Raw genomic sequence first — 10,396 nt, 5'->3', positions numbered from 1 at the left:
ACTGCATCGTCCTATCCACTTGATTGTTAAAAATCGTCTGCTGATGTCACACTTTATACTTCACCGTTTGGTGCTAACTGGAATGTCAGCCAGGCCTAGAAGCCAAAATAGGTGGTGGGGTTGTGTGTTTGAGAACATTCAGCATTGCCTTGTAAGACATCTGCCTCAGGCAATGCACCAGGCATAGTGACTCAGACAAAGGCTTTTTAGGCACAGCTGCTTTAATCTCATCAGGTGGAGTGGAAGTGGGTTCTACCGAGGAGTGTGGCTTAGCAAATAAAAATGGAATAATCTCTTCAGATGGGAATGAGAGGGCAGGTTCTGTTGGTAGGAGTGGCTTAATGGAATTTAGGGGTTTGGTGTCCCCAGCTTCCTGATTAGCTGCCTATATGTTTCCATATACAACAAATTTGTCTTGGAAGAAGTGCAACCAGAATGCTCCTTGGAAGCAAGGAGGGCAAAGTACGTTTCACATACTGTGGACATGTTATCAAGAGGGATCGATCCCTGGAGAAGGACATCATGCTTGGTAAAGTAAAGGGTCGATGAAAAAGAGGAGGACCCTCAATGAGATGGACTGACACAATGGCTGCAACAATGGGCTCAAGCATAACGATTGTGAGAGTGGTGCAGGACCAGGCAGTGTCTTGGTCTGTTGTACATAGGGTCATTATGAGTTGGGATCGACTTGATGGCACCTAGAAACATATCCCCATCCCAAGTTTCATGATCCCATTTCTTCCCAATCAATGCCCTCACTTTAACTGCAGACACCACTGAAGATTGGGAATTCAGTTGGCACTGTAATTCAGCCACTCTGGGTTTGTTTTTTCGCAACATCAGGTCTGTTACTACAAGAAATCAGGCTTTCTTTCAAGGCACAAGTGGAAATATTTATGTTGTTTATGTGGCACTTGAGTTGTGACTCTGAAGCCCTGAGCTCATCTCTTTCCTTCATCACTTTGTCTAGGGAATGTAGGACCAAGCAACCTGCTTCCTTATACTTCCCATTATTACAAAACTTAGAAAAGTGTCAAAAGTGATCACCCAGAGCCTCGCCTTTACCAATAGGTGATCGAAATATTTCCTTTGCCACCTGACACCACTGTGATGGTTAAGATAGTGTGTCAACTTGGGTGGGCCATGATTCTCAGTGTTTTGGCAGCTGTGTAATGTTGTGATCACTTTCCTGTTGAAATTTGATATATGATTACCCCCATGATAGAATCTGTTGAGTGGTAGCAGTGGAGGTGGGGCCTGTGGTAGCTCACCGCTTCCTCACCTTCATCTCTCTACCTTCTGCTGGCTACTTCCTTTTTCCTGCTCACCTTGCAAAAGTTGTTGACTTGTTCTAGACCCAACAGCTGTTTCTTGTCTGAATTCTTGTTCTTGGGACTTGAGCTAGCAGCTTACCTGCCTATCCTAGGATTTGTCCATCATTATGGCCTGCGAGCAAGAGTCCTGCTCCCTGACCTGCTTCTTTTGGTTTCTCCAGCCCCTGCTGCTGACTCAGGAGACACTTATGGTCTTGTCTGCTGACCTTGGGGATTCCTTGACCGTCACGACTTGTGAGCAGGATCCATGTCCTCCAACCTGCTCATCTTGGGCTCACCAGCTTCCGCGGCTCTGTGAATTGGGAAAGGACTCTATCCCGATCCATGGACTTGGGAAGTTCTAACCCCTGCAATTGTATGAGCTGTTTCCTTAATATAAATCTCTCGGTCTATATTTATACACATTACTGGTTTTGCTTCTCTAGAGAACCCAGCCTAAAACAACCGTGGATTGGCAGTGCCCACTTCATTACTGGAAGCAGTCATTAACGTCTTTAATACTAACCAGACTTGAAAACCAATTTGGAAAACTCATCCTTACAGTTTTGTTTCTCTAGAACCACTCTCGGTACCAAAAGTCTTAGGCTAGGGTCTCTAGAGAAGCAAGACCAGTAAGTGTATAAATATATACATAGAGAGATGTTCATATTAAGGAAACGGCTCACATGGTTGTAGAAGCTGGAACATTGTCCCAAGCGGTGAGTCAGGTTGGAGGCTTCTTCTGATTCACATAGCTTCAGGGGATGGTGAATCCACGATCAGCAAGTCAGGTGGTAGGGCTCTGGCTCACAGGCTGATGAATCCCAAGATCAGCAGGCAAGACAACACATAAGACTCTAGCTCAAGTTCTAAGGGCCAAAGTTCAGAGGAACAGGCACCAGCTGCAGAATCCAAAACAAGGACAAGCCCACGAGCCTTGCCAAAAAGTCCACATATATTGCATGCAGGCCACACTCCCAAGGAAACTTCCCCTTCAACTGATTGGCTACTCACAGCAGATTTATCTTGGAGGTGGTCACATTATATCAAATCTCATCATGGAGATGATCACATCATTATAGAACTGCCAGACTACATTATAACTGCCAAACCAATGAGAATTATGGCCCAGCCAAGTTGACACACAATCTTAATGACCACAGTGTCTTCCAATTTGAGAGGCTCATCTTCCAGCACTATATCAATCTCCCACTGCTATTCATATGCGTTTTAGTGGTCAGTTTTTTTAGAAGTAGACCCCAAGTTGTTCCTCTTATTCTGTCTTAGTCTCGAAGCTCTGCTGAAACCTGTCCAGAATTGATGACCCTGCTGGTATTTGAAATACTGGTAGCATAGCTTCCAGCATCACAATAACATACAAGCCACCACACTGTGACAAACTGACAGATGAGGAGTGGATATTGAAGTTAACTTCTATAAAATTTGGAAACGTTGATATTGAAATATTAAAAAGGAGGTTAAATACCTCTTATACGCTCAATTGTGTTTGATTACAGAGGCTAGATTAGAAACTGCTGGATATTAGATGCAGGAAAAGGATCCATGTGCCATCAAAGAATTAGCTCTCAGCATCTCCCTTTTTAGGGTTCATCTATTATATTATTGCTCTTATTTGTATAGAATACACATCCTCACACAATAAAGTATATATTTTTAGCCTAAACATGGTGTCAATTTTCCTAATCTTGTTTTTAGATTATGGGCACCTTTGAATATAAAGAGAGAAGACTAATACAATTACAGAAGGGTGGTATGTCCATGTGTACAAGGCACTGGAAATGAGTATGAGCAGAATGAGATGAGGCAAAGAAGATGGCATATGCCTGGGCTCTTAGGATAATGGAATCATTCAATATAAATTTTTCCTTCTCTTAGGCTTGCTGCTTAAGGGAACAGAATGACAGCAAAAGAGTTTGACTAATGAGGAGCTTTGGGTATTGAAACCCCAAGGGGCACGGAGACATCAAAGAGTCTGCCTGTGACCACCCACTCAATAACCTTGCCCAGGTCAAGAGGCAGCACACCTGAGCCTTGTCTCTATCACTTCCCATAGGATCCTGGTCCTTCTTTGTTTTCTGTGCTCCATGAGTCCAGAGCCTCCATTTTTATCATTCAGCCTTCAGGGGAGAATCGAATGTCATTTCTTAATGCTGGCACTCAGGTAATCTGAAGTCCCCAGTTTATCTTTTGCAAATAGGGAGATGTCTTTGTTTTCAAGTCCATCTGGGGCAGCTGTGAGGTGAGTACATGCAGAAGATGAGCAGAATGGAGTTACTTGTGTGATGCCTGCCAATTGTCCATGATCTTCTTGACATGTTTCCTTGTACTTTTGCACGAATACTTGAGCTTCTCTCATTCTGCTAATCACCTACTCTGAATCTAAATTTCCAGGGAATTTTTCCGTGTTAAATAGAAATATGCCCTTGCTCAATTTTCTAGAATTCTTTAAACAATTTTTGTATTTCTTTGGCAAGGGGCATGTGTGTTCATTCAGCTTGTCCTTACCTGGTTCTTGATACACCTTTTTAAGGGAGATCTTTGACCTGGCTATGAGCACTAGCAGTGAGGAAGTGGAGAACCAGTCTGACTCCACAGGCTACATACCTGTATCTATCAGTGTCTCTTTATTAACCTAGGAGATATTTTAAGACAGATTAGCTCAGGGTAATAGGACAAATAGTCAAATATCGATGCTTTCAGAATTAATAAATATTGACATTTTGCCATAACAGTTCTATTCTTAAAGTAACAAAATAGTAAACACAAAGATGATAAACCCTTTTTATTCCGCTCCATTCCCATCCTTTACGTGTGTGTGTGTGTGCCCAATGAAAATGCCCATCACCTGGAGAAGGGATAAATAAGTTCTGATGTAACAACAGAGTGAAATTCCTTAAAGTAGTTAAAGTTAATGAACCAGACTGAGCTGTAATAAGACTGATAAGGTTAAATGCATTATTTTCAGAGACCAATTGTAAAATGACACCCACGGTACATAAGGTATTAAAATGTAAAACAATAGCATTGTTTATTGATTGAATTAGAGTGAAAGTAATGAAAACATAGGAGAATAATACATACCAAGTTCATTGTTGTGGTTCAGGTGGAGAGAAAAAGACAGATGTGTGAAAAAATAAAGGGGGAGGTATTCAAATAAATATGTATCTTTTCTTAAAAAATACTGAATACATCACAAAATAACTAAAAATAACTCATAGAATAAAGGATTTAAGCTCATACAAAAAGGGAAAGAATCATAATTTTAAAAAGTACATAATGCAAGTATGGTGATATATTTTAGTTCGATGGTGCTGAGTGGTGGGTAATTAGGCCTTTGTTGTTTTCTCTGTAGTTTTCAGTGTGCTTGAAATATTTCAATTTAAAGAAGAATAATTTATGTCTGTGTAATTTTAAAACTTATTTCAATTTTCCCATACTATAGATGTCTTTTATAGATGTCTTGTTAGAGAAATTAACTTCTGTTTTTTAAGTTTTCATTCTTTGTCATGGTACATCTAGGTCTAATTTATTCATTTAAATTGCTAGATATTTCATCCTATGTCCACGCCAAATGAACATTGATATCTCATTAACCTGTTGCCATCGAGTTGATTCCAACTCATAGCAACCCTAGAGGACAGAGTAGAACTGCCCTAAGGGGTTTCCAAGGCTGAAATCTTTCCAGAAGCAGACTTCCTCATCTTTCTCCTGCAGGGTGGCTGGTGGGTTTGAACAGCCGACTTTTGATTAGCAGCCAAACACTTAAACACTGCCACCAGACCAGGGCTTCTTTTCCATTGATATCAGTGATGTTCATTTGGCTTGTTCTCTCCTCCTGCTTCTCTAGATGAACAAGATTCCCTGTAGAGTTTTGGCACATTTTTCTTCCCTAAAATTTGTCGTTTTCACATTAGGAATGTTCTAACTATGAGTCGGAATTGACTCGACGGCACTGGGTTTGGTTTTGGTTCTTTTAACTTTCATTGATCCTCTTTCCTCTGGCCCCGCCTGTCACTTCCCTTCTGTAATGAATAATGCCAAGCTGTGCCCATGCAGAACAAATCACAACAGGAAATATCGAGAGGGTGTGATATGTTGAACACTGTGCTTGATGATTTTTTCTATTCATTTCTCATTTTTACAATATCCCTATACTGTTCCACGATAGGTCCCATTATACAAAGGAGAAATCTGAGGTTTCTGAACAGTTATAAAAGTTTCTACATTCACAAAGCAAGTGCTAGAGTTGGGAATAAACTCAGGGGTGTTTGATTCCAAACCTTCCAGCAAATGACTGATTTTGTTAGGGTTGCTTGTTGTATAACCCCATGCTTAGGGCCCCAGGTTTCCTTGTTGGTGAAGCAGTATTTGTCAAGGGGCATTTACTCTGAGCATAAACATCCTAATGAGCTGTTCACTTGTGGGATTCCTTTAGAGACCATTTCTGAATCATTGGTTCATGAGAATAAAGGGGAAACACATAAATGTGCTCAGGACTTATACAATCAATTCTTGCTTTTTTTTGAGAATCCAGTGATCATATTCTCAGGGACCTCATCTTAACACAGGAAATGGGAGTGTCCTGGAGTTGATCCTGGCACACAACCTTGGGATTCCCATAGGAGCCAGTTCCCAAGGCTGCCAGACTCAGGCTTTGATGGGCTTAACCGGAAACAAAAGAAAGGAGGATATGGCTTTTCATGATTGATTCTCAAGAGTTCTTTTTCTAACATTATCTGCTAATTGTACAATGGAGACAATGAGTCAAACTATGAAAGGAATAGGAAATGCATCAAGCTCCTGAGTAGAGAAGAATAAATTATTTCCATAATCTGCCACAAAAAGGTAGGAAGGAAGGGAGGGGCAGATTTCAATAAGATACCTAAGGAAAGGAAATGTAATCTATTAATGAAGATTAGTTATGGCTCTCCAAATTTAAAACGGTATGGTGTTTTTTTCTATTGCTTTTCATGCACAAACATAAGTAGTAGTTAAACAGAACTTCCTACTTTGCCCTGTGTGATATGCATAAGATAAGGAATTTCTAAAAATAAGGTCTTATTAGCTCGTTCAATTGAAATGATCATCTTAAATAATAAGTACTTCATACCTTAACTGATAAGTACCTCATACACTCACCAGATGCGAAGATCCCTACTAGACAATTTGTTTTGATTAAATGTTTAAGTCTCAAAGCTATAAAGGCATTTGAGGTGTATAGGTATACTTCAGAAGCCCCGGTGGCATAGTGGTTAACTGCTATGGCTGTTAACCAAAAGGTTGGCAGTTCTAATCTGCCAGGCACTCCTTGGAAACTCTAGGGGGCAGTGCTACTCTGTCCTATAGAATCACTTTGAGTCAAAATCTACTTGACAGCAGTGGGTTTTTTTTTTTTTTTCCTTAGGTGTACTTTTTTGCTTAAGTTCCTTTTTCCATTTAAGGCTGACTTGGCAAATTTCTACTCCCCCTCTTCCTACTACTGTAGGTACATGCCTGACAGGATACCTGTGTTGTCAGATTGTGCCTTTCCTACCCTAAAATTTTACTTAGGACACACCAACAAATTATTTCTCTTTTCTTCAGTGATTTAAAGACCCCATGCATTTCATTCTTCCTCTCATTCCTCTGTTTTAGGGGAAAAAAAATGTTCTGCGTATAATCTCAGGTATTGGGAGAAAAAAGAATCTTATTGCCATAATAGCCACAACAGCTTGAGATTTAGGGAGCATATTCCAATACTGACCTCAAGTCCTGAGGGTGGGTCCTGCTTTGGTAATGTCACCTGCTAGATACTACCTATGAGGTCAGAGGGTAGGTGACTTTGAAGACCAGGGAAAGCACTTGGTGTTGGACTCACATGGAATTTTTCAAGAGGCAAGTGATGGAATCTGTTGACCCTTCCAGTGCCTGATCCTGTCCTACTCAGGGGTCGTATCACACGGTGGTAAGAGGTCCACTCTGATCTGGCAATCTAAGTTCAAATTCTTTCACCAGTTCTTATGAGATCATGTATTATGTATTCATAACTTAACCTCACGTTATGTACTTGAGATCACGGGTAAAATGAAGGATGATAGAAGCACCCAAGTCATGGATCTGTAGGGAGAATAAAATTAATTCAGATAAGTACTGAGAATTCTGTATGCCAATACTCAGAGCTCTGTGTTAGTGTTATTGTTGTAGAAGTTCATAATAGTTATTGTATTTGTTACTATGATATCTGCTAATTGGACCAAAAAACAAATCAGTTGCCATGGAGTCAATTCAAACTTGTGGTGACTCCACGTGTGTCACAGTAAAACTGTGCTCCATAGGGTTTTCAATGGCTGGGTTTTCAGAAGTAGATCACCAGGCCTTTCTTCTGAGATGCCACTGGGTAGACTTGAACCTCCAACATTTTCCTTAGCTGCTTAACCTCCTGTGCCAAGCAAGGACTCCTGCTAACACTGCTATTTAGTTAGAACAATTAGGCAAGAGTTTTGTGATAAGGATCCAAAGAATGGAATGTTGAAAAGAAAGTAGTGAATTCAAAAGACAAATTGTGAAGACCCACTGAAAATGGTCTGAGTCATGGACTTGAAATCCCAGTCTACTTTGTAGTGCACTGATGAGCCAGATGATTTCTTCCTCAGGAAGTATACCAGGTCTGCAGAATATTGGTCCCCAATGTGTGGTTTCCAGCTGAGCAGCAGCAGCATTTGGGAATTTGTTGGAAAGGCACAATTTTGGAGCCCTAATGCCCAGTCTTCTGAATCTGATACTCTGAGGGCGATGCCCAGCAGTCTGTATTTTAGCAGTTCATCCAGCTGACTCTGATGCAAGAAAGTTTGAGGACCACTGCTCTAAAATATATATTTAATACCATACAATTTTGGTTTTCCTGCTAATTTGCAGAGTTCAGAAAATTCTTAAGAAAAAATATGTGCCATTTGATATTATATTCATGTTAACTGACGAATGTGGAAAAAGTAGGTACTTAAACGTATTTGGAAAGATGTGGTAGAGGAGGTGAAAGGAGGACAGGGAGAAATGAGTGTGTAGGAAGAAAGAGAACAGAGAGGGAAGGAGAGAGAAAAGGATAGAGGAGAAAGAGGAGGAGAGGAGAGAGAGAGACAGACACAGAGAGCGAGAACCACAGGAAAAATTTATAATATTAATTTTATTTCACAATACAGATTAGAGTGTTTCTGTAAAATAAGGGATCTTTGTACATCTGTTATATGTCTCAATTCTATTCATTCCGTCAGAATCATCAACAAACATGGAATCAGAAAACCAAACAGGCTTAGCAGAATTCCTCCCCCTGGGCCTCTCAGAGAATCCAGAACTGCAGCCCCTTCTCTTTGGAATGTTCCTGACCTTATACCTGATCACTGTGGCTGGGAACCTGCTCATCATCCTGACCATCAGTTCAGACTCCCACCTCCACACCCCCATGTACTTCTTCCTCTCCAACCTGTCCTTCAGTGACATCTGTTTCAGCACCACTACGGTCCCCAAGATGCTGGTGAACATTCAGACTCAGAGCAAATCCATCAGTTACACAGGCTGCCTCACCCAGATCTGCTTTGTCCTTGTTTCTGCTGGTTTGGAAAATTGTCTCCTTGCAGCAATGGCCTATGACCGTTATGTGGCCATTTGTCACCCACTAAGGTTTTTTTTAAGGTATAGAATCATCATGAACCCCCACCTCTGTGGCCTGCTGATTCTACTCTCCTTGCTCATTAGCATCATGAGTGCCCTGCTCCACAGTCTGATGGTGCTGCATCTGTCCTTCTGCATAGACCTGGAAATCCCCCAGTTTTTCTGTGAACTTCCTCAGGTCCTCAAGCTTGCCTGTTCTGATACCCTCTTTAATAACATCCTGCAATATTTTATGACTAGTATTTTGGGTGGTGGGCTCTTCCTTGGGATTATTTTCTCCTACATGCAAATTGTCTCCTCCCTCCTGAAAATGCCATCAATAGGTGGGATGTACAAAGCTTTTTCTCCCTGTGGATCTCCCCTCTCAGTTGTTTCCTTGTCCTACGGGACAGGTTGGGGGCGTATCTTAGCTCTGCGGCTACTCTGCCCTCTAGGAAGAGTGCAATTGCATCAGTGATGTACACGGTGGTCACACCCACGCTGAACCCCTTCATCTACAGTCTGAGGAACAAGGACATAATGGGCGCTTTGAGGAAACTCATCTCTAGAATATCTTCTTTTCATTAATGCATCACATGCTTTGGGCTTAAGCTGTTGGAATATGCTTGAGTGAAATAAATAATACTGATTCAGAGAACCTGATTAAGTTCTTTGAATAGTAGGAGTTCAGAAATTATAATGGTTAAGGGTGAAAATTTGGAGTCAGAACACTTTGGTTTGAATTCTACCTCTTCTCTGTAATAGCTGTGTGAACTTTTATATTTATTTCAGCTTTCTAAGTTCAGTTGAAAGGTCCCTAGGTGGTACAAATGGTTTGCACTCAACTCCTAAATGCTGGTGGTTCAAATCTACTCAGAGATACCATAGAAGAAAAGTTCTGGCAATCTGCTTCTTTAAAGTTTAAAGCCAAGGAAACCTTATGGAGTGGCTCTACTCTGCAACCCATGGGGTCGCCATGAGTTAGAATCAACTCGAGGGCAGCTGACAGCAACCATAAGCTCAGTTTACTCATCTATACATTTGGCATAATTATATTCATTCACTTTTTTCCATTTAGATTTGAGATACTTCAACTCTAAGAGTGAGGATACTTTCAGGTATACTGAGGGAAAAGTCTAAACTCACATAGCACCAAATATAAAAACAAAGATTTCAGAGGTAGGGTAGGTCCAGAGCCTCCAGAACCACAGGGTTACATTTCACAGCTCCATATGCTGGTTTTTTCCTAAAGCTGTTCCTGTGATGGTCATCAATGGCTGCAGCAGCACAGTGGTCATTTAAGATACAATAACCAGGGATGGAAAACTGACTTCTCCTTATTCAGTCTCAGTATTTGAGAAATAACCTTTTCAAGGAGTCATCCGGAACACACTCTATGTCATCACCCTGAGTTGGGGCATATGCCCCTTCTAAAACTA

This window comes from Loxodonta africana, chromosome 3 (assembly GCF_030014295.1).
Source record: "Loxodonta africana isolate mLoxAfr1 chromosome 3, mLoxAfr1.hap2, whole genome shotgun sequence".
In the NCBI taxonomy this organism is placed as follows: Eukaryota; Metazoa; Chordata; class Mammalia; order Proboscidea; family Elephantidae; genus Loxodonta; species Loxodonta africana.
Note: the sequence above shows the minus strand (reverse complement) of the source record.